The sequence below is a fragment of the Lactuca saligna genome, chromosome 5, assembly GCF_052625555.1.
Source record: "Lactuca saligna cultivar CGN05327 chromosome 5, ASM5262555v1, whole genome shotgun sequence".
Classification (NCBI taxonomy): Eukaryota; Viridiplantae; Streptophyta; class Magnoliopsida; order Asterales; family Asteraceae; genus Lactuca; species Lactuca saligna.
The window spans coordinates 14535570-14560657 of record NC_136421.1 but is presented as its reverse complement, the minus strand read 5'-3'; positions in this window follow the sequence as shown (position 1 = coordinate 14560657).

Here is a 25088-nt window from a genome sequence, read left to right as displayed (position 1 = left end):
ATACTAGTTAGACCTAAGGCCCGGCGAGCGGTCCGAATAGGCTAAAGCCCCGTGAGGCGGTCCAGACGTGCTGATAGCTCGGAGAGCGGTCAAGATAGACCGATGGCCTGTGAGGTGGTCCAGTCAGGCTGATGGCTCATTTTGAATGTTGTTTATTTATATGATATGGTTATGTAACACCGTAAATTTTCAAACCTAATTTTTCATTTTCAAACACAATAAAACACATGTCACATTTTCTCAAAAATCTCAAGTATCAAATATCAACACATATTTCAAAGATTGTTTATCACAAATCCAGGATCCTCCAAAAATATATCTCCAACTCAGGTGTTTGTACAATCAAGCCGGCGCCTTCCCGCGATCCTCAGAAGTACCTAAAACACATAACACATAACACGGTAAGCACGAAGCTTAGTGAGTTTCCCAAAATACCACACACAACTCATTAGCCACTCGAGGCTGTAACTCATTAAGACCCTCTAGTCGCATGTATCTCAGTGATACCTTCCGGTCTCACAGCTCGGTTTGGACCCTCCGGTCTTGTCTCGGTGGGAACCCTCCAGTCCCACAACTCGGGTTGGACCCTCTGGTCCGATATCAATAAACACAAAATATAACATATATATATATATATATATATATATATTATATATCACACAGGAAAAATGCATAATATCACATAACTCAATAAGCACATAAGGCCTTCTGGTCACACAAAGATTAACACTCTAGGTAAAGTATAGTGAGAAGGCTCTCCTCGTAAGAACTCAGATAATCTTGAACTCGAATCACCGGTCTAGCCTCCGCCTAACACATACGATAATTATCCTTAATTAATAACGGCTCTCATGAAGCTAGACTAACCCTTCTATAACTCACAAAAGGGTAAAAGACCATTTTACCCCTCCATGGGATTAATAGTCCACAAGTTGACCAAACCCTAAAAGTAAACCAAAATGTCAACGGCAGGGAGTATGTTGCACATACCAACTCTCTACGTTGGGCGTACTCAACTATCATGCAGGCATCAAGGATGCTCGACCCCTATGCTGCGCGTACTGGGATTACGTCCAACGTACGTCCCAGTTTCACTCTTCTCACTCATTTGGTCTTAATCAATTAAGACCTTGGCTCATATCACAGATCTGGACTCCCTAATAGCTCTTACTCCATAAAGTCAGTGACTTTAAGCCTTTGCATGGCTGATATCGTCACAAACACACAAAACACTCACTCTCTTATCTCAAAAAGCTCATAACTCATGCATGGCTTGATTCCAACGTCCAAGATTGGATTTTTATGACATTATACCACTAAATAGACTCAAACAAGTTGATAAAAGTCTCTGGAGCTCAATATCTCATAATGTCTCCAACTTTTGGGACAAAATCCATCAAATACTCTACTATGATGCACAAATCAAAAGATTAAGAAAGCTTGAAGCTTTATACCTCTATGTGAAGTTCCCAACTAAGATATGCTCAGATCCAAGGGCTTGGACTCTCACTCCTTCTTCTCCAAAGCTTCTCCTTCACTTCAAGAACATACAAAGACTCTCAAAGGCTCTCAAATACACTCACAAGCTTAAGAACGAAGGTTTAGGGAACAAGAGGGTTTTTTATTGGAGAATGGTGGCCAGGGACTCACCCTAAATTAGGGTTTTCACTCTAGGCCTAGTATGCCTAGCGTACTAGGTGGCTTCCGCGTCAAATGCACGCATATAAGTACGCTGAGCGTACACTCACGTACGCCCCGCGTACTCATTCACCACCTTTTCTTAATTACGGGCTGAAATGGACAAGTACTCAAAAGATCAAGGGTTTCAAGGTATACCTGGAATTGGGATGTTATAATTCTCCCCCACTAGAATCAGACTTCGCCCTCGAGGTCATGCTCCACAAATAACTCTAGATGTTGCTCTCACATCTCAGACTCTAACTCCCAAGTTAACTCGGACCCTCTCTGATGTTGCCACTAGACCTGAACCAAGGGCACCTATTTGTTCCTCAGAAACTTCACCTTTCAATCCAAAATCACGATCGGCCTCTCAATATAGTTCAGGCTCGTATCCACCTAGATGTCCTCTAGGGTTAACCCTGTCATCTCATCGGCTACACACTTCCTCAACTGGGATACATGGAAGGTGTTATGAATCTGACTCAACTCTAAAGGTAGCTCCAACCGGTACGCTACCCTACCTACTCTGGTGGTCACTCTGAAAGGATCGATTTATCAGGGCCCCAACTTTCCCCATTTCCTGAATCGGATCACCCCTTTCCATGGGGATTCCTTCAGGAGGACAAAATCTCCGACTTGGAACTCTAGCTCGGATCGTCGCCTGTCTGCATAACTCTTCTGGCGAATCTGGGCTGTCAGTAACCTTTATCTGACCTGTTGAATCTGCTTAATCGTCTTCAGCACTATTTCAGTGCCACCCATCACTCTCTGCCCCACTTTTCCCCAACAAATGGGAGTCCGACACCTCCTCCTGTATAGAAGCTCAAAGGGAGGCATATCAATACTCGCATGATGGTTATTGTTGTAAGAAAACTCAGCCGTGGGTAAATAAGTGTCCCAACTTCCTCTGAAGTCCATAACACATGCACACAACATGTCCTCAAGTGTCTGAATCGTCTGCTTGCTCTACCCGTCCGTCTAGCGGGTGGTATGCAGTACTGAAATACAAACGCGTGTCCAACTCCTCATGAAAATTTTCCAAAACCTGGATGTAAAACGTACGTCTCGATCTGACACTATCGAGGTCGGCACCCCATGCCGTGCTACCACCTCTCTCACATAGATCTCAACCAATCTCTTTGCAGAAGAGCTCTCACTAATAGCAAGGAAGTGATCACTCTTCGTCAGCCGATCCACAACCACCTAAATCGCATCAACTCCACACGCAATCCTCGGTAACGTGGTGATAAAGTCCATAGAGATTTGTTCCCACTTTCATTAGGGAATATCCAAAGGCTGTAATGGACCATGTAGATGCTGGTGCTCTGCCTTGACCCGATGGTAGGTTAAGCACCTCTCAACTACCCATGTCATATCCTTCTTCATACAGGACCACCAATAATCTCTCTTCAGGTCCAAATACATCTTAGTGGCCCTGGGATGGATCAAGAATCTCGATCTATGTGCCTCCTCCATAAATATACATTGAGCTCCAATCGTATAGGGCACCCAAATCCGCCCTCGGAATATCGTAAGCCCTCGAATATCCATCACAAACTCAAACACCTTCCTAATCACCCACTCCCTCTTGTGGTTCTCCGGTCTCACAGCCTCCACCTGGGCCTATCGAATGATATCTAAGACTGGAGTCATCATCGTCATCCTCATACACACATATCGGATGGGAGCACTCTCTACTCTACGGATCAGGGCATCGGCTACCACATTAGCCTTGCCTCGATGATACAAGATCACATAGTCATAGTCTTTCACTATATCCAACCATTTCCTTTGTCTCATATTTAGGTTGGGCTGGTCCATGAGATACTTCAGGCTCTTGTGTTCTGTGTATATGGTACATGAACCCCTTATAAATAGTAGCGCCAAATCTTGAGGGCAAACACCAACGCCCTCAGCTCTAGATCGTGGGTGGGATATCTCGTCTCATGAGGCTTCAACTGCCTCAATGCGTATGCTATCACGTGCCCCCTCTGCATCAGCACCACACCCATCCCTCAAATAGATGCATCGTAGTAAACTACAAAGTCCTCCACCCCTTCAGGGAGGGATAACACCGGGGCTTCGCACAATCTCTGGCAAAGAGTCTCAAAATGAGGCATGCTTGTCGGGATCCCAAATAAAAGTAACACCCTTCTAGGTCAACCTAGTGAGAGGAATGACAATGTTGGAGAAATCTTTGATAAACCTCCGATAGTAGCCTGCAAACCCAAAAAACTTCTGATCTCGGTCGGGGATCTCGGCACCTCCCATTTCATAACTGCCTCGATCTTGGTTGGGCCGACCAATATCCCATTCTGATTAACGGGGTATCCCAGGAACTGGACCTCTCGTAACCATAAATCATACTTGGAGAATTTGGCATAAAGCCTCTCTGTCCTCAATACTCCAAGAATCTCTCTAAGATGCTCCTCGTGCTACTCTCTAGATCTAGAATACACCAGAATATCGTTGATGAGCACGATCACTGATCGATCCAACATAGGCCTGCACACCCGGATCATGAGGTCCATGAACACTACCGGTGCATTGGTGAGCCCGAAAGGCATCACCACGAACTCATAGTGCCCATAACGAGTCCTAAAGGTCGTCTTCTGGATATCCTCCTTGCAGAATCTCATCTAATGATATCTAGACCTCAAATCGAACTTGGAAAACCAAGACGCCCCTGCAACTGATCGAACAAATCATCAATCCTCATAAGTGGATAATGGTTCTTGACCATCAGCTTGTTCAACTCCCGATAATCAATACACATCCGGTGTGAACCATCTTTTTTCTTGGAAAAAAGGATCGGCGTTCCCCACGGCGAGCTTCTCGACCGGATAAATCCCTTTCCCAATAGCTCCTGGAGCTGTAAGGATAACTCCTGCATCTCTGGTGGCGCAAGGCAATAAGATGCCTTGGCGATAGGTGTCGCTCCCGGAACCAAATCAACCTGGAACTCCACTTGCCTCTCGGGAGGCACACCCGGTAACTCCTCGGGAAAAACATCTGGAAACTCACTCACTACCAGAACCTCAATGATATAACTTGGTCTCTCGGTAGCAACCCTCGTATCCATCACATATGCTAAAAATCCCATGAAACTCTGTTGTAGACTCTGTCTTGCTCTAGCAGCCGAGCAGAAAGCTGACCCAGATCGGGTACCCTCGCCATACACTGTAAGCACTCCCCCACTAGGGTCTCGTAAGGTCACCACCTAACGCTCGTAGTCGATCATAACTCTGAACCGACTCAAACAATCCATAACCATAATGATACATACATCACCCATCGCGATCGACACCAGATCTATCGAAAACTCAACACCAAAAATCTCGAGCACATATACCCGGATCACATCAGTAGCAAACACCACATGATCATTGGCTATAGAAACTCACAGAGATTGACTCAACGCCTCACGTCGGATACTGATATGGAAATTAAACGCTAATGACACGAAGGATCGACTCGCACCCGAGTAAAATAATACCAAGGTAGGTACAGAACTGACAAGAAAAGTACCTATACACTACACAATATAAGAACAAATATAACTTGGAAATAGAATAAGTAAAAGAACCATACTGGACACGACATCTGGTGTTGCGCAGACCTCCTCCACTGTCAGCTGAAAGGCTCTCCCACGAACCCTCGGTGTCTCGGCCTTCGTTGGTTTACTCTTGGTAGCTCATATAGCAGCAGGTGAAGATCCTTGTGTTGATCCTTAAAGTAGTTAGGGGTACTCAGCCTTCCGATGTTTGGTCTGGTTGCAGTGAAAGCAGGCTGTAAAACCCCTTGGGGAAATCCCTCGCCATATGCCCCTTTTTCCATATTTGTAGCAAATACCCGATCTACATGATCCCTCATGACTCTTTCCGCACTTCCCACAAGTTTGGCCTTTTGGGCCTCCTTATCTCTAATCAGCGGGCTTAGCTCGCTTGGCTACCGGCTGCAACTATGCCGACCACCTGTCTCTCCCCTTAGACTCCGCCTCTTCCCTGGCCTGAGTCTCCAGCTCAATCTCTCTCTTTCGGGCATTTTCCTGAAGCTCAGCAAATGTCCGATAAGACGAGTTCACCACGAACTCCTAAATATCCCTCCTCAGAATGCTTAAATATCGGCTCATATGTTCCTGCTCAGAAGACACATGCTCATGGCAGAACAACGCCCTCTTGTGGAACATCCTCATAATCTCTATCACTGACTCAGTCTTCTGCTTGAGAGACCAAAACCCATGGGCTAACCGTTCCCTCTCCACTGGGGGAACATACTCATCTTGTAACATCAAAGTAAACCTCTCCCAAGTCACTACAGTATGCTCTGCAAGAGTAAAATTGGCTGTCACAAACTTCCACCAGTCTTTCTCTCCCAAGCGAAGCTGGTTCAGCACGAATTGTACCCTCAAGTGATCTGGACACGAACAAGTGTAGAAACACCCCCTCGGTATCAGAGATCCCTCTGATCACAAAAATCGGATCCTGAGTACCATCAAACTCTGGTGGCTTTGTGTTGCTAAACTTCTGATACAACAACGAGTCACCCCCCGATGGCCTGGTAGCAGCGACAGCTGCGGTGGATGCGGTAGCAGCCGCCTCAGTAACTGCAACATATCGCTCGTCAAACGTCTCGATCAAAGTGGTCTTAATAGACCCAAACATCTCCGAAATAGCCTCTCGTAAGGTTGCGGCCACCTCATCATGAATCATCCTGCAAATCTCATCATCGCTAACTCCACTGCTCTCTGGGTTGTGGCGTGTACCCACCATGATGTCTCTGAAACACAACACAAAATCATCAAAGACTCGCTCGAGTATACTCACACTTGATCACTCTACCCTACTTGCTCATTAGGATCCTAAGGATGCTTAGTTGGACTGCCTACAGATCTGGTGTTTCCAGTAGTACGGGCCCAATACTACCTTCCACACCAACTTGTATTCATCCTAAGTCCTCCTCCTAGGATTCTAATTCACAAGTACTTTATCTCTCACAATATCAGACTAGCCCTGTCGAAAATACCCGATACCCGAATTACTCGCTCGATTTTTTCGGGTAACGGGTAAATCGGGTCGGGTAAATCGGGTATCGGGTAAATTTTTCCGGGTAATCGGGTTACCCGATTTTTTTTAGGGTCGGGTAAAGGGTACATTTTTTGGATTTCGGGTATACCCGAATGACCCGAATTACCCAAATTATTTTAAAATTTCATTTTTCTTATAGAGCTTGTACTATATAGCAAGTATTTGATCACGCTTAAACTAATATCATTATTATAAAACATAAATATATTTATTATGACAATACGACACTAACAATATTAAAAGTAATTTTTATATATCATCACGTTCTTTAAAACTTAACTGTTTTCTATATTATAGTTTTTATTACAATTAACAAACGCATTATCTTGACGAAACTTTAAAACATGACAAAACTTATGACTACATTTATCTTAAACATTTTAAACTTTTAAATTAAGATCTTTAGGTATTTGTTTTTTTAACATCTTATTAGATTAGATTAAGTCGTTACAAAAATACTTGATATCTCATGTATTATTGAGTAGAAAATCTCAATGTTCAAAGCTTGAGTAACTTCGTTTATGTCTCCTTTGTTTATATAAACAAGACTAATAAAGCACGACGTATTTATTCCATTAAATTTATTTTTAGGTGAAATTCAAAAAAAAATCATATATTTCGGGTAATACCCGAATTACCCAAACCCGACCCGATACCCGAATTACCCAAACCCGAATTACCCGAATTTAGTTTGGGTAGGGTAACGGGTAATTTTTCTAACATGAAAAACCCTAATTACCCGACCCGAATTTCCCGAAACCCAAAAAAATTACCCGTTCAACACCCCTATATCAGACTACCCTCTTGGAAGACTACTCATATGCTCATCTAGGTATCTCTTCTTAGATTATCTCTCGACTCAGAACTCAACATGTACTCAGAGCAAATAACAGATAACACTGATCAAAAGCATCTCCTAGGCTAAGGCATCACATATCCGACAAATCTAGCCCTAGAATATGATATACTTAGCCTACTCTTTAACATTCATTTCTAATAAAATATCTCATAAATATCTCATAGCACAAAAAATAAGGGTATTTTGGGAAATCACCGTTTGGGCTCTGGCTGATTGTACACACTACTCCGACTCATTTTATCTTAAACTCTTTTCTCATTTTAGAAAAATTATCTCTTTAGAAAACTTTTCTCAAATCCTCAGTTTGAGTCCTAACACACTCGGAGGTGCATCTGAATCCCTCAAACCAAGGCCCTAATATAAACTTGTAACACTGTAAATTTTCAAACCAAAATTTTAATTTTCAAACACAACAAAACGCATGTCACATTTTCTCAAAAGTCTCAAGTATCAAATATAAACACATATTTCAAAAATTGTTAATCACAAATCCAAGATCCTCCAAAAATATATCTCCAGCTTAGGTGTGTGTACAATCAAACCAATGCCTTCCCATGGTCCTCAGAAGTACCTGAAACACATAACACATAACACAGTAAGCACAAAGCTTAGTGAGTTCCCCAAAATACCACACACAACTCATTAGCCACTCGAGGCTATAACTCAGTAAGACCCTCCGGTCACACAAAGATTACCACTCTAGGAAAGTATAGTGAGAAGACTCACCTTGTAAGAACTCAGATAATCTCGAACTCGAATCACTGATCTAGCCTCCGCCTAACATGTATGATAATTATCCCTAATAATAACGTCTCTCATGAAGCTAGACTAACCCTTATATAACTCAAAGAAGGGTAAAAGACCATTTTACCCCTACATGGGCTTAATAGTCCATAAATTGTGACAACCCGAAATGTCCATTCTGTACAAACTATATCACTTCAATAGAAGTTATAGCAGTCCCAGTTAATTTTCAGACTTTTTCATATAAGTTTGAGTAATTCAAGGTTTACACTTCAGGAGATATCAGAAGAGTGGATGCACTAGGGTTTAGTGCAACTCTATTATTCCATCACTCTATTATATTAGAGGTCATTTCAGGAATAAAAATATTTTCTGCCAAAAATATCTCAGGACTATAAATAGAATTCTGAACCAAATTCATTCATTATTCGCATTTCCAACTAGAGAAAAGCCATTTTCTCTCTCACGGATCTTCGGGTTTTTATACCAAAACATGAGTAACTCTTTCTAGTAGTGTTATAAAGCTTATTATGTAGTTATAACATGATTTAGGTGGCTAAATCACTAGATTTTGGAGTTTACTCCCCAAGGTGTTCTTGGGCGGTAAACTCCCGAAACGAAGCCTAGACTGTCCCCCGTGATATACTACTGCCTTGGACTTGTATAGGAGTGTATTAGGGACATGAAATCAAGAAAGAATCACCCAAGTTTGGGAGTTCACGGCCCAAGAGTACCTTAGGCCGTAAACTCCAAATTCATACTCAAAATGGTACTTTTAAGGCTCCTAAAGCCTTAGACTTTTACCTAGACTTGTTCCCAATAAATCAAGGGCCTTAAACACATAAAAATCACCTTTCAAAGCGAGTTTACGGCCATGACATGGTTCATGGGCCGTAAACTCATTAAAGGGGCACCAAAGTGTGTCAAGGGTCTTCATATGCTTGGAATAAAAGCCTAGAACCTATACCACTTGTGCATGAGACTTGAAAACATAAAAAACACCCATCCTTAAGGGTTTACGGCCGCAAACTCTTAAAGGAAATGTCCTTAAGGCCGTAACCTCCTCTAAGGAGTGTTTCTATGCCTTAAACCCTTCCAAGAATTTAACCACCAAGTTGGAATAATTCTAGGAATCATTTGGAACTTCAAAACACACAATACCCCCATGGTTGGGAGTTTACGGCTGTAAAATCAAGAGTTTACAACCGTAAACTCCATGTGTCATGATATATGGAGAGTAAACTCATATATAGGGTCCTTTGGAACCCTAAACCCATGTACCTTCTCCCACAATAGCTTAAATGCAATCCTTAGGGCTTAAAGCACTTATATAAAGTGTTTATTATGTTCTAGGATGTCTTAACATTATCAATTAGTAATTTAAGTCTAATTGAGTGCATATATGTGTGATTATATGTTCATTAGGATCGTAGTGTGTGTACAAGTCCTCACTTGACACCTAACAATCCTACACCGTCCAGTTCATCTAAACTACCAACTACAGGTGAGTTCATACCCCTAATAAATGTTTTAAATGAATTTAAATGCTTTAATGGGGGGGGGGATACAAGTAGAAAACAACATGTTATTAAATCATCTATATGTATTTTATAACTGTGTTTTCATTCAACAGATTTCACATACTACAAAATGTGATGCATGAAATGGTTTTCTATCTTTAAAATACTTTGTTATCAAATGTATTAATTTTGAAATGTTTATCAAAATGAAATCAAGTCACTTTATTGTTTGTTCAAAAACCCTTGGATGTCTTACAAAACCATTTTACATTCTTGAACTAAACTATGCATGTACACTTATATTGTATATATGTACTGATGTTATAGTTTACATCTTTCATTTAGATTCCTACACCCTTGAGTAGTAAGAGTGTATAAACATACTTGATCAACCAATTACATTTCAGTAAATTATCATAGGGATAATTTGAAGTTATCAAACATTATTCCTATTACAAGGAATCACACAAGCGTCAGTTCATTCATGAGTCTATACCAGTACATTACCTGATACATGAGTACATATACATATGCTTACCTGATACGTGAACACACTTACATGAATACCATACATGAACAATGTTACATAGGTGCATTATCCTATATTTACTTACTTGGATACTTGTACTTAGAACTACGAGGATGATTTATTAATACTTTCTATGTAAATTATCTTCCTATCCCGGTTCAATGGGATATCTCGGCGGGACTTACCATTCCGAACCCCACTGATTAGCACCAGTGGTCGATGACCATCTACGGAGGTCTAAGGTTACTATTTATATTAGGAAGATTGATAACCGGGGCTAACCCCTCCACCCACCTGCTGCTGCTACAGAGGACAAGTGGATAATCTTCGATTGTTCATAAGGTTATACTTTTCTCTTATTGCGATGTTGTGTTACTCCTAGTACCCAACGATGACACTTAAATTATTACTTTTCTGGACAATCTTCGGATGTTCATTAGGTTGCATTTTTCGCTTAACGCGATGTTGTGTTAGTCCTAGTACCCAGTGACAACACTTACAGTAGTACACTTTCCTGTTTACTTTATTTTGTGATACTTTCACATAAACGATGAGTTAGACTAAGTACTTTAGTACTAGTCAATAGAAGGAAAAACTATCATTTTACTTACAAAACATTCGGGTCTTGGTAGAACACTACATTCTCGTAACAAAACATTCGGGTCTTGGTAGAAGACTACATTATCATAACAAAACATTCGGGTCTAGGTAGAAGACTACATTATCATAACAAAACATTCGGGTCTTGGTAGAAGACTACATTATCATAACAAAACATTCGGGTCTTGGTAGAAGACTACATTATCATAACAAAACATTCGGGTCTTGGTAGAAGACTACATCTCACACTGATAGAAAATAAGGGATTTTCTAGGGCTTTTCATACTTACATCAACGTTTTCTTTTAAACGTTTACATGACTCTTAAAACAACTTTTAGTAAGCAAGACAATGACACTTAAATACTTATGAATTCACCAGCTTTAAAGCTGATACTCTCTTTCAAAATAACTTGTATTCTCATGTCATCAGTAGACAGGTACGGTGGCCAGGTTTTGAGAAGACGGAGCAGAAAAGTCTCTTCTTTTATTTTGATCGTATATTTTTGGTGTCTTATTACAATAAAGAACACACATGTATTAAAACTTTACTTATAATGCAATGGATGATGTTGTTGCTTGTTTACTATTTTACATTGTTGTGATACTATACATGACGTCCTCACCCCTTAACGTTTCCGCCGTTCGTGGTTTTGGGGTGTGACAGATTGGTATCAGAGCTTTGTTTATGGTGAATATAGTATATCAACCCATAAAAGATATACTAACTATAAATACATGGGGATTAAAACACTATGTCTAAGAGTTATACTTTTAAATAATAAAATATTTAAGTAAGTATACGTGCCTGCATTCATACTAAAATCAGTGTCACAATGACAAGAACAAAAGTATTACGATTATTGAATATCACAAGTAAGCCTGGGGATATATGGTCAGTCTTGGGAATGGCATAGCCTGATCAACTATGCTGGTCCGGGGAGTGATTAGCATATGCCCAAGAATGGTTGTGATATGACAACAAGTCTAAAAACTTACCAACACAACCATAAAGAAATACCATAGGGGTATTTGGTCTTACTGTAATTATCTTAGTCGGTTCGTCTATTTAGCTATTTCTTATATCCCTTTTTCTCGCGTAGATTAAAATGGCTGGATTTCACCATGGTGATCCGTACTTCCCAAACCACGGCAATGCTGGTTGGCTAGAGGCAGAACCAGAAGATGATCACCAAATCCCTTTGGATGATCACCATGCTGAAGGTTTCTCCGATGGTTCTGACTCGGAGCCTGAAGTCAACAACCTACCCCCAGATGTTCAAAACCCAAACCTGAACCCCCGCCCTGTGTTTCAAGGACCCACACCCCTGTGGGCCACGAACTTGAATACCTGGAGCTAGGAACAAGGTCAGGTTCGCAGCTTGTACCTTCTCTGACAGAGCATTAACATGGTGGAACGGCCATGTTAAGTATCTGACTCTGGTGGTGGCGTATTCCATCAGCTGGGAAAAGTTGAAAGACATGCTGATGAAAGAGTACTACCCTCAGGGCGAAGTACGAAAACTCGAGCAGGAGTTTTGGGGTCTACAAATGGTTGGATACGACATCACGACCTACACTAATAGGTTCTGTGATCTGGAAAACTTATGCCCTGATATGGTTGCTCTCGAGAGCAAGAAGATAGAGAGGTATATCTGGGGACTATCGCCCCAGATCCAGTCAAGTTTGCTAGCCTCCCGGCCTATCACTTTTGATAGTTCCAAGGAACTGGCACAATCTCTCATAGATCACCGGAAACCTCAGAACCCAACAATCCCTACACCCGTACCACAAAAGTCCCCCCCCCGACCCGAACAACAAGAAGGGGTGGAATAAGAGGAAAAGAGGGGCTTCGCAAGGATCCTCCAATAAACAACAACTTGTGGCGATCAATGCTACCACAGTGACTCCTATTGTCCATGCGAACCCCTTACCAACAAAAACTTATGCTGGATCTCTCCCGAAGTGCAACGAATGCTGCTTCCACCACCACGGACCTTGCAGGGAGATGCAATGCACCAACTGCAACAGGAAGGGGCACACAGCCCGTTTCTGCCAGGCTCCAACAGCTCAAGCCGCCCAGGTTCCTAATGCCGGTATGGGCCAAACTTGCTACAGTTGTGGCGAGGTGGGTCACTACAAGAGGAACTGCCCTAAAGCGGGGACGGCTGGCGGAGTAGGAAGAGTTATAGCCCTAGGCCACGAGGAAGCAGTAGCTGATCCCACGATAGTTACTGGTACGTTCCTCCTCGATAACTCATATGCTTGCATACTTTTCGACAGTGGAGCGAAGAGAAGTTTCGTAAGTCACAAATTTGCACACCTACTTAAACAAAAACCATGCGCATTAGATAATTCATTCACGGTAGAAATGGCTAACGAGAAAACAGAGAGCACAAACTGTATATACGTAGGTTGTACCTTAACTTTAGATGGTCATACTTTCAAGATAGATCTCATGCCAGTCCCAATTAAATGTTTCGATGTTATCATCGGTATGGATTGGTTGAGTCTTCTTCGCGCCGACATCATATGCTTTGAAAAAGCAGTTCGTCTTAACCTTCCTAACAACGAAACCTTAATTATCTACGGCGACAAACCTAGTACGAGCCTTCGCATCATTTCGTGCATTCAAGCTCAGAAGTGCTTGCGAAAGGAGTACCATGCATTCCTCGCACACGTCGTTGATACAAGTCAAAAAATGAAAGACATTCAGAATATCCCCGACATCTTCCCAGAGGAACTTTCCAGTTTACCACCGCAACGCCAAGTTGAGTTCAGAATCGACTTAGTGCCAGGAGCTACCCCAGTAGCCAAATCTCCTTATCGTCTGGCACCGGCTGAAATGCAGGAACTTTCCAGTCAACTTAACGAACTTCTCAAGAAGGGATTCATTCGACCAAGCTTCTCACCATGGGGAGCACCGGTCTTGTTCGTCAAGAAGAAAGATGGATCGTTTCGCATGTGCATCGACTATAGAGAACTCAACAAACTTACCATTAAAAATCGTTATCCTTTACCCCGTATTGACGATTTATTTGATCAACTTCAAGGAGCCAACTACTTCTCGAAGATAGATCTACGATCCGGATATCACCAACTACGAGTGTTAGAGGAGGATGTTCCCATGACAACCTTCCGAACTCGTTATGGGCACTACGAGTTTATAGTGATGCCATTCGGATTAACAAATGCACCCGCAATATTCATGGATCTGATGAATAGGGTCTGTCGTCCTTACTTGGATCAGTTCGTCATCGTCTTCATTGATGACATACTCATCTACTCTCGAAGTAAGGAGGAACATAGCCAACATCTCCGTAAAATCTTAGAAACATTGCGGTCGGAGAAGCTCTACGCGAAGTTCTCCAAGTGCGAATTTTGGATTCGGCGAGTCGAATTTTTGGGCCATGTTGTTAGCGAAGAAGGTATACACGTGGACCCTTCCAAAATTAAGGCCATCGAGAACTGGTCAGCACCGAATACACCTACTGAAATTCGTCAATTTCTAGGTCTAGGTGGCTACTATCTCAGGTTCATTCAGAACTTCTCCTGCATAGCAAAACCTCTTACAACACTGACCCAAAAGGGCGTAGCCTTTGACTGGGAAGAGAAACAAGAAAGAGCGTTCCAAACGCTCAGGCAAGCCTTGTGCACCGCACCAATACTGTCCCTCCCCGAAGGAATAGAGGACTTCATTGTCTATTGCGATGCATCCAATCAAGGACTCGGATGCGTTCTGATGCAGCGAGGTAAGGTCATAGCCTATGCCTCAAGACAGCTGAAGACACATGAGGTTAACTACACGACCCACGATCTTGAGCTAGGAGTAGTCGTGTTTGATCTGAAGATCAGGCGACATTACCTATATGGTACAAAAAGCACGATCTTTACGGACCATAAGTGTCTACAACACATTTTCGACCAGAAAGAGCTCAACATGAGACAACGACAGTGGGTCGAGCTACTCAACGATTACGAATGCGAAATTCGTTATCAACCGGGTAAAGCCAATGTAGTAGCCGACGCCCTAAGTCAGAAAGAATATTCTAGTTGTAGGGTCAAATCTTTGACTCTAATTATCCATTCACACTTGTCCACGCAAATAAAGGAGGCTCAGCTCGACGCTTTGAAACCTGAAAATGTGGCTGGTGAATCCCTTAGAGGAATGGATAAGAACTTAGAAGTCAAGGGTGGCGGAGCCTTATACCTCATGGATCGGATCCGGACACCGAAACACGGTGGCTTCAGAGACTTGGTCATGATGGAAGCTCACAACACTCGTTATTCCGTCCACACGGGTTCAGATAAGATGTATTCGGATCTTAAAAAGTTATACTGGTGGCCTAACATGAAAGCAGATATTGCTACCTTCGTGAGTAAATGCCTTACTTGCGCAAAGGTCAAGGTCAAATTCCAGAAACCCTCCGGTCTCCTACAGCAACCGGAGATACCAGAATGGAAGTGGGAGCAGATCACTATGGACTTCATAACCAAGTTGCCCAAGACGACGGGTGGACTTGATTCCATATGGGTCATCGTCGATAGACTGACCAAGTCTGCACACTTCTTGCCAATCAAAGAAACAGACAAGATGGAGAAACTCACACAAACATACATTAGGGAGATTGTAAGGCTGCACGGTGTTCCATTATCTATCATCTCGGACAGAGATAGTAGATTCACTTTGAGGTTCTGGCAGTCATTACAAAGTTCCCTAGGAACTAGGCTGGACATGAGTACAACCTACCATCCACAGACCGACGGGCAAAGTGAGAGAACTATCCAAACCTTAGAAGATATGTTGTGTGCCTGTGTGATTGACTTTGGAAAAACTTGGGATACCCATTTACCCCTTGTCGAATTTTCCTACAACAACAGTTATCACACGAGTATAAAGACAACTCCATTCGAGGCCCTCTATGGCCGAAAGTGCAGATCCGCTATGTGCTGGGCTGAGGTGGGTGATACCCAGTTAGCTAAGGGACGAGTTCCCGAAAGCACTCTCATGGGTCCGAAGATAATTCGGGAAACGACAGAGAAGATCGTTCAAATTCGTGAACGATTGAAAGCCTCTAGAGACCGATAGAAAGGCTACGCTGACAAGCGAAGGAAACCGTTGGAATTCCAAGTGGGCGACCGAGTCCTACTGAAGGTCTCACCCTGGAAGGGCTTGATACGCTTTGGAAAGCGTGGGAAGCTCAATCCAAGATACATAGGGCCTTTCGAGATTCTTGCGAGAATCGGCCCTGTAGCTTACAAACTCAATCTACCGCACGAACTCAGTAACTTACATCCTACCTTCCACGTCTCGAACTTGAAAAAGTGTCTGTCCGACGAGACTCTTGTTATTCCACTCGACAAGATCGAGATCAACGAGAGCCTCAACTTCGTGGAGGAACCACTAGAGATCATGGACTGAGAAGTCAAGCGAACAAAGTAGAGTCGTATCCCGATAGTGAAGGTGCGCTGGAACGCAAAGCGTGGACCTGAATTCACTTGGGAACGAGGGGATCAGATGAAACTGAAATACCCTCACCTTTTCGCTTAGCTATTTGTAACTTCTTAATTGCTTAAATTCTAATTTCGAGACGAAATTCCTTCTAATGGGGGGATGATGTTCCAACCCGAAATGTCCATTCTGTACAAACTATATCACTTCAATAGAAGTTATAGCAGTCACAGTTAATTTTCAGACTTTTTCGTATAAGTTTGAGTAATTCAGGGTTTACACTTCAGGAGATATCAGGAGAGTGGATGCACTAGGGTTTAGTTCAACTCTATTATTCCATCACTCTATTATATTAGAGGTCATTTCAGGAATAAAAATATTTTCTGCCAAAAATATCTCAGGACTATAAATAGAATTCTGAACCAAATTCATTCATTATTCGCATTTCCAACTAGAGAAAAGCCATTTTCTCTCTCACGGATCTTCGGGTTTTTATACCAAAACATGAGTAACTCTTTCTAGTAGTGTTATAAAGCTTATTATGTAGTTATAACATGATTTAGGTGGCTAAATCACTAGATTTTGGAGTTTATTCCCCAAGGTGTTCTTGGGCGGTAAACTCCCGAAACGAAGCCTAGACTGTCCCCCGTGATATACTACTGCCTTGGACTTGTATAGGAGTGTATTAGGGACATGAAATCAAGCAAGAATCACCCAAGTTTGGGAGTTCACGGCCCAAGAGTACCTTAGGCCGTAAACTCCAAATTCATACTCAAAATGGTACTTTTAAGGCTCCTAAAGCCTTAGACTTTTACCTAGACTTGTTCCCAATAAATCAAGGGCCTTAAACACATAAAAATCACCTTTCAAAGCGAGTTTACGACCATGACATGGTTCATGGGCCGTAAACTCATTAAAGGGGCACCAAAGTGTGTCAAGGGTCTTCATATGATTGGAATAAAAGCCTAGAACCTATACCACTTGTGCATGAGACTTGAAAACATCAAAAACACCCATCCTTAAGGGTTTACGGCCGCAAACTCTTAAAGGAAATGTCCTTAAGGCCGTAAACTCCTCTAAGGAGTGTTTCTATGCCTTAAACCCTTCCAAGAATTTAACCACCAAGTTGGAATAATTCTAGGAACCATTTGGAACTTCAAAACACACAATACCCCCATGGTTGGGAGTTTACAGCCGTAAAATCAAGAGTGTACAACCGTAAACTCCATGTGTGATGATATATGGAGAGTAAACTCATATATAGGGTCCTTTGGAACCCTAAACCCATGTACCTTGTCCCACAATAGCTTAAATGCAATCCTTAGGGCTTAAAGCACTTATATAAAGTGTTTATTATGTTCTAGGATGTCTTAACATTATCAATTATTAATTTAAGTCTAATTGAGTGCATATATGTGTGATTATATGTTCATTAGGATCGTAGTGTGTGTACAAGTCCTCACTTGACACCTAACAATCCTACACCGTCCAGTTCATCTAAACTACCAACTACAGGTGAGTTCATACCCCTAATAAATGTTTTAAATGAATTTAAATGCTTTAATGGGGGGGGGGGGTGGGATACAAGTAGAAAACAACATGTTATTAAATCATCTATATGTATTTTATAACTGTGTTTTCATTCAACAGATTTCACATACTACAAAATGTGATGCATGAAATGGTTTTCTATCTTTAAAATACTTTGTTATCAAATGTATTACTTTTGAAATGTTTATCAAAATGAAATCAAGTCACTTTATTGTTTGTTCAAAAACCCTTGGATGTCTTACAAAACCATTTTACATTCTTGAACTAAACTATGCATGTACACTTATATTGTATATATGTACTGATGTTATAGTTTACATCTTTCATTTAGATTCCCACACCCTTGAGTATTAAGAGTGTATAAACCTACTTGATCAACCAATTACATTTCAGTAAATTATCATAGGGATAATTTGAAGTTATCAAACATTATTCCTATTACAAGGAATCACACAAGAGTCAGTTCATTCACGAGTCTATACCAGTACATTACCTGATACATGAGTACATATACATATGCTTACCTGATACATGAACACACTTACATGAATACCATACATGAACACTGTTACATAGGTGCATTATCCTATATTTACTTACTTGGATACTTGTACTTAGAACTACGAGGATGATTTATTAGTACTTTCTGTCTAAATTATCTTCCTATCCCGGTTCAATGGGATATCTCGGCGGGACTTACCATTCCGAACCCCACTGATTAGCACCAGTGGTCGATGACCATCTACGGAGGTCTAAGGTTACTATTTATATTAGGAAGATTGATAACCGGGGCTAACCCCTCCACCCACCTGCTGCTGCTACAGAGGACAAGTGGACAATCTTTGATTGTTCATAAGGTTATACTTTTCGCTTATTGCAATGTTGTGTTACTCCTAGTACCCAACGATGACACTTAAATTATTACTTTTCTGGACAATCTTCGGATGTTCATTAGGTTGCATTTTTCGCTTAACGCGATGTTGTGTTAGTCCTAGTACCCAGTGAAAACACTTACAGTAGTACATTTTCCTGTTTACTTTATTTTGTGATACTTTCACATAAACGATGAGTTAGACTAAGTACTTTAGTACTAGTCAATAGAATAAAAAAACTTTCATTTTACTTATAAAACATTCGGGTCTTGGTAGAAGAATACATTTTCATAACAAAACATTCGGGTCTTGGTAGAAGACTACATTATCGTAACAAAACATTCGGGTCTGGGTAGAAGAGTACATTATCATAACAAAACATTCGGGTCTTGGTAGAAGACTACATTATCATAACAAAACATTCGGGTCTTGATAGAAGACTACATTATCCTAACAAAACATTCGGGTCTTGGTAGAAGACTACATGTCACACTGATAGAAAATAAGGGATTTTCTAGGGCTTTTCATACTTACATCAACATTTCCTTTTAAAGGTTTACATGACTCTTAAAACAACTTTTAGTAAGCAAGACAATGACACTTAAATACTTATGAATTCACCATACTCTCTTTCAAAATAACTTGTATTCTCAGGTCATCAGTAGACAGGTACGATAGCCAGGTTTTGAGAAGACGGAGCAGACAAGTATCGTCTTTTATTTTGATCGTATATTTTTGGTGTCTTATTACAATGAAGAACATAGCCCTGTCGAAAATACCCGATACCCGAATTAATTGCCCGATTTTTTCGGGTAACGGGTAAATCGGGTCGGGTAAATCGGGTATCGGGTAAATTTTTCCGGGTAATCGGGTTACCCGATTTTTTTTAGGGTCTGGTAAAGGGTACATTTTTTGGATTTCGGGTATACCCGAATTACCCGAATTACCCAAATTATTTTAAAATTTCATTTTTCTTATAAAGCTTGTACTATATAGCAAGTATTTGATCACGCTTAAACTAATATCATTATTATAAAACATAAATATATTTATTATGACAATACGACACTAACAATATTAAAAGTAATTTTTATATATCATCACGTTCTTTAAAACTTAACTGTTTTCTATATTATAGTTTTTATTATAATTAACAAACTCATTATCTTGACGAAACTTTAAAACATGACAAAACTTATGACTACATTTATCTTAAACATTTTAAACTTTTAAATTAAGATCTTTAGGTATTTGTTTTTTTAACATCTTATTAGATTAGATTAAGTCGTTACAAAAATACTTGATATCTCATGTATTATTGAGTAGAAAATCTCAATGTTCAAAGCTTGAGTAACTTCGTTTATGTCTCCTTTGTTTATATAAACAAGACTAATAAAGCACGACGTATTTATTCCATTAAATTTATTTTTAGGTGAAATTCAAAAAAAAAAATCATATATTTCGGGTAATACCCGAATTACCCAAACCCGACCCGATACCCGAATTACCCGAATTTAGTTTGGGTAGGGTAACGGGTAATTTTTCTAACATGAAAAACCCGAATTACCCGACCCGAATTACCCGAAACCCAAAAAAATTACCCGTTCAACACCCCTAGAAGAACACACATGTATTAAAACTTTACTTATAATGCAATGGATGATGTTGTTGCTTGTTTACTATTTTACATTGTTGTGATACTGTACATGACGTCCTCACCCCTGAACGTTTCCGTTGTTCGTGGTTTTAGGGTGTGACACAAATTGACCAAACCCTAAAAGTCAACCAAAAAGTCAACAACAGGGAGTATGTTGCGTGTACCGGCTCTTTACGCTGGGCGTACTCAACTGCCATTCAGGCATAGGGGATGCTCGACCCCTACGCTGCGCGCATTGGGATTACGCCCAACGTTCGTCCCAGTTTCACTCTTCTCACTCATTTGGTCTTAATCAGTTAAGACCTTGGCTCATATCACAGATCTGGACTCCCTAATAGCTCTTACTCCATAAAGTCAGTGACTCTAAGCATTTGCATGGCTGATATGGTCACAAACACACAAAACACTCACTCTCTTATCTCAAAAAGCTCATAACTCATGCATGACTTGATTCCAATGTCCAAGATTGGATTTTTATGACATTATACCACTAAATACACTCAAAGGGGTTGATAAAAGTCTCCGGATCTCAATATCTCATAAAGTCTCCAACTTTTGGGACAAAAACCCTAAAATACTCTACTATGATGCACAAATCAAAAGATTAAGAAAACTTGAAGCTTTATACCTCTATGTGAAGCTCCCAACTCAGATATGCTCGGGTCCAAGGGCCTGGACTCTCACTCCTTTTCTCAAAAGCTTCTCCTTCACTTCAAGAACACACAAAGACTCTCAAAGGCTCTCAAATGCACTTACAAGCTCAAGAACGAAGGTTTAGGGCACAAGAGGGTTTGTTTTCTGAGAATGGTGGCTAGGAATGAGGCCATCATATCCTTTATATAAGGGACTCACCCTAAATTAGGGTTTTCACTTTGGGCCCAGTACACCCATCGTACCCTCTGGTACGCCCAGCGTACTACGTGGCTTCATCGTCAAATGCACGCATATGAGTATGTTGAGTGTACACTCACGTACGCCCTGCGTACTCATTCACCACCTTTTCTCAATAAAGGGCTAAAATGGACAAGTACTCAAAAGATCAAGGATTTCAAGGTATACCTGGACTTCGGATGTTACAGGTTATATCTGTATGCCATTGGTATTTTAGGGGAAACTCACTAAGCTTCGGGCTTACAGTTGTTGATTATGTTTCAGGTACTTCTGATGATTGTAGGAAGACGAATGCGTGATCGTGCACCTTCTTATATTTTTCATGATTTGATTCTAAGGGTTACTTTGATGTTTTAACTAATTTGAAAACAACTTGTAGTAACTTAACGTTTTAAATGTTTTAAAAACTTTTTGACTTGAATTTTATGGGTGTTACAAAAAATGACGATTTGACATTTTTTTTCGGTTTATCGATTTTAATACTTACCCGGTTTCATTAAAGTCCTCATTATTTTACCGTAATTTACGAATAAGTCTCAAATTATGGTAAAATAATGAGTCTTTAATACAAGTATGGTAAAATAATGAAAATTTAATGAAACCGGGTAAGTATTGAAACCGATAAACCGGAAAAATTGATCAAATCGTCATTTTTACCGGTAATTATGATTTTTTCATAAATAAATCTTAGTTTGAGACTTTTTCATTAATTACGGTAAAATATTATGACTTTTACGAAGATTTCCCTTGTTTTTATTTATTTTTCTATTTATATAAAATATTTTAATCATCTCTTTTGATTTTGGGATTGTTTTAATCTACTTAATAAGAAGATGGATAAGAAAAAAGATAACAATATATTCGATTTTTTTTTATTTATACGTGTTAGCGTATGATTAAATAATGTCACTATTGATCAATATTAAATATAAAATTGAGAGTGTTTGATATATTTGTCGTCATCTCATTTATTTTCATACATTTTGTAATTTTTGTTATTTAGAAGGAATGGTTTGTTATTCTACATTTTTAACTTTTGTATTATTTAAACAACATAATTTAGATAAAAACTATAAATTTTATTAATTTAATATAAAAATACATAACATTAAATTAAAGCCTGAGAAACATAATAATAAAAATTAAATATCATATTTTTTTTTTAGTTTGATTTTTACCGTCAAAGCCAAAACTCGTTCCTCCCCGGTATAAACCTTTTCTTTTTTAAATTCTTACTTTTCATTAAATATCAAGTAATTTTTTGAATTTTTATTTAGCATCGCCATTTCCTATCGCATATCTTGTAGATTATTAGAATTTGACACGAAACATTTGCTCTTTCTTTTGGCTTTACCCCTTCCCATTGGACGGATAGGTGGTGAAATCTCTAATTAGGTCATCCTTGTTAAGGTCGAACTCGAAATGACCATCTAACGATGTAGGACACAAATGTTTTCATTCTTTTGGAACCACCTTATTACTATGCGTATGTGTGTACTCATCATTTTTTGCACTCTTTGACAATATTCCATTACTCTAAATTTGAAACTTTTCCCATTTTCTTTTAGAAAAATTTGCACTGCTTTGTTTAAAATAATTGCATTATTTTCATTGTTTCTAAAATCACGTTTCAAGTTGATAACACAAAGCATTAAACTCTATTACCGATTTGTTTATATATCCTCGATTTTCAAGTAGATTTGATATTTTTTCTTGTACTCTCATTGATTCATTTCGTTGATGAAACGTTTGATAACTTTTCTCCACAAAAATCAGCCCTTTTTGGTTGTTGTCGACTTTTGCGTCCTCTGAAACATCGACCCATGTTGAGGTCAATGTCCCATCTTATTTCGGGGTCTAATGTATATTCGAGGCCTTCCCTTCTCAACTCTCTGGTTAGGATTAGGGTTAGGTTGGGGCTCGAGTTGGGATTGAAATCGGGTCTCATGAACACTTTCAAAATGGTCAAATTTGGGTTGGGATTGGAATTGTAATTGGGGTAGATATGGAAGATAATAAGACCTCATAACGTTATAATGGAATATTGGTAGTGAATAAATCGATCGGACCATTTTGGAGTTTATAGAATGGTAAAAGGTTTAAGTTGTTTCTAGTATAATCTTTCAAACACACAACAAAGTTTCAGTTTGTTGGCATTTTCAACCACTTGTGCCCTTCTTTTCTTCCTTTTTTGTTGTTTTATTTCATCAAACAACCTTGTTTTCCCTAATATATGTTGGAAATATAATGGTATATGAGAGTTTGCTAGTTTTCCATAATCTAACATTAGTGGGGGAATAAACATTTAGTAAGTTTATAATGACTTTCTCTTGATAGGCCTTCAAAATTTTAAGTGGATCAAGAGATGGTCTGAGCCCACATGCGTATAATGCCTAACATAGTTGATGACGTGAGTGTGCGGAACGGTGAAATTTAGCCACACGGCACATCGTAGATGATGTAACATTCGGATCTTCGATGTATAATATTTTATTTAATTTTTGCAATTTATGGAAGGCCACGACGTGGTAGAGTCACTGCCATGATTAGGCATGGCCTGATTGATTGTGTATTCCATTTAACTTCTCACAATATGACTATGTTTTGGTTACGATGTGAGGACTATTTTGGGCCAAAACCCAAATTCTCGGGTTTGGTGCCTATTTAAGGGAACTAACTTATTGGGTTGCCTCATTAGGCAGCCCCCATTCTTTGAGAAGCAAACCCCACCCCAAACCCTAGCCTCCTTGAAGTTTCTTTGAGTATGTGAAGGTTGTGTGAAGGATAAAAGGAAGAATAAGTCCATCAAGTTGTGTGTTAGCTCGATTTCAGCTTGGATCCAACATTCTCATCTAAATTCTGACCATTTTGAGGTATCAAGTTCCTACCTTGATCATTTTATTGCTAGATCTTGTTTTAGGACCGTTTTACGAGCTTGTTGGTCCCATCTTTTTGTTCTTGGAGTTTGAGTGGACTCTAGAACATTTAAGCACATTATTTGGCTTCTAGGTCATAAGTTTAGTTAGAAAGCAACATTACTATGATTTCCCTCATGTTCATGCATTTGGTGTATATTTTAAGACCTTAGATTTAGAGTTATTCTCTTATTTGGATGTCTTAATGGATAAAGTTGGAAACCTTATCCATCAAGACCTTGGGAAGGGCCATATCTAAGCTTTAGAGCTCTTAAGGTTAAATGATAACAACTTAATGCATTAAGTTGTGAAGACTCAGTTCCCACAATGTGACATTTAGGCCGTACGACGTGGTGGCTGAGAGATGTCCGTCTGTTTTGTATTTATTCTACCCCGACGTGGCCAGCAGGAGACCACAATGTGGCGACTCGCTGAAGTTGACTTGGACAACTGACTTTGATTGTTGACTTTTTGACTTGGTTGACTTTTGGTCAATTTTCTAGTTTTGGAATGTGGACTATGGGTTCACTGTGTGTGGTTTATTAGGTGGTGTGTAGCACCCACTCATTGTCTGTTAGATCCTGTTAGCTATTTACGACACTTTTGAGGTAAGCCTTCTCACTATAGCATTTAGGATTCTAGTTGTCTTTGTGATACTTGCATGGAAGACCATGGGGGTAGCCCATGGAAACTATATGGAGTACCATAGGGTAGCCCATGACAATTGCATAAA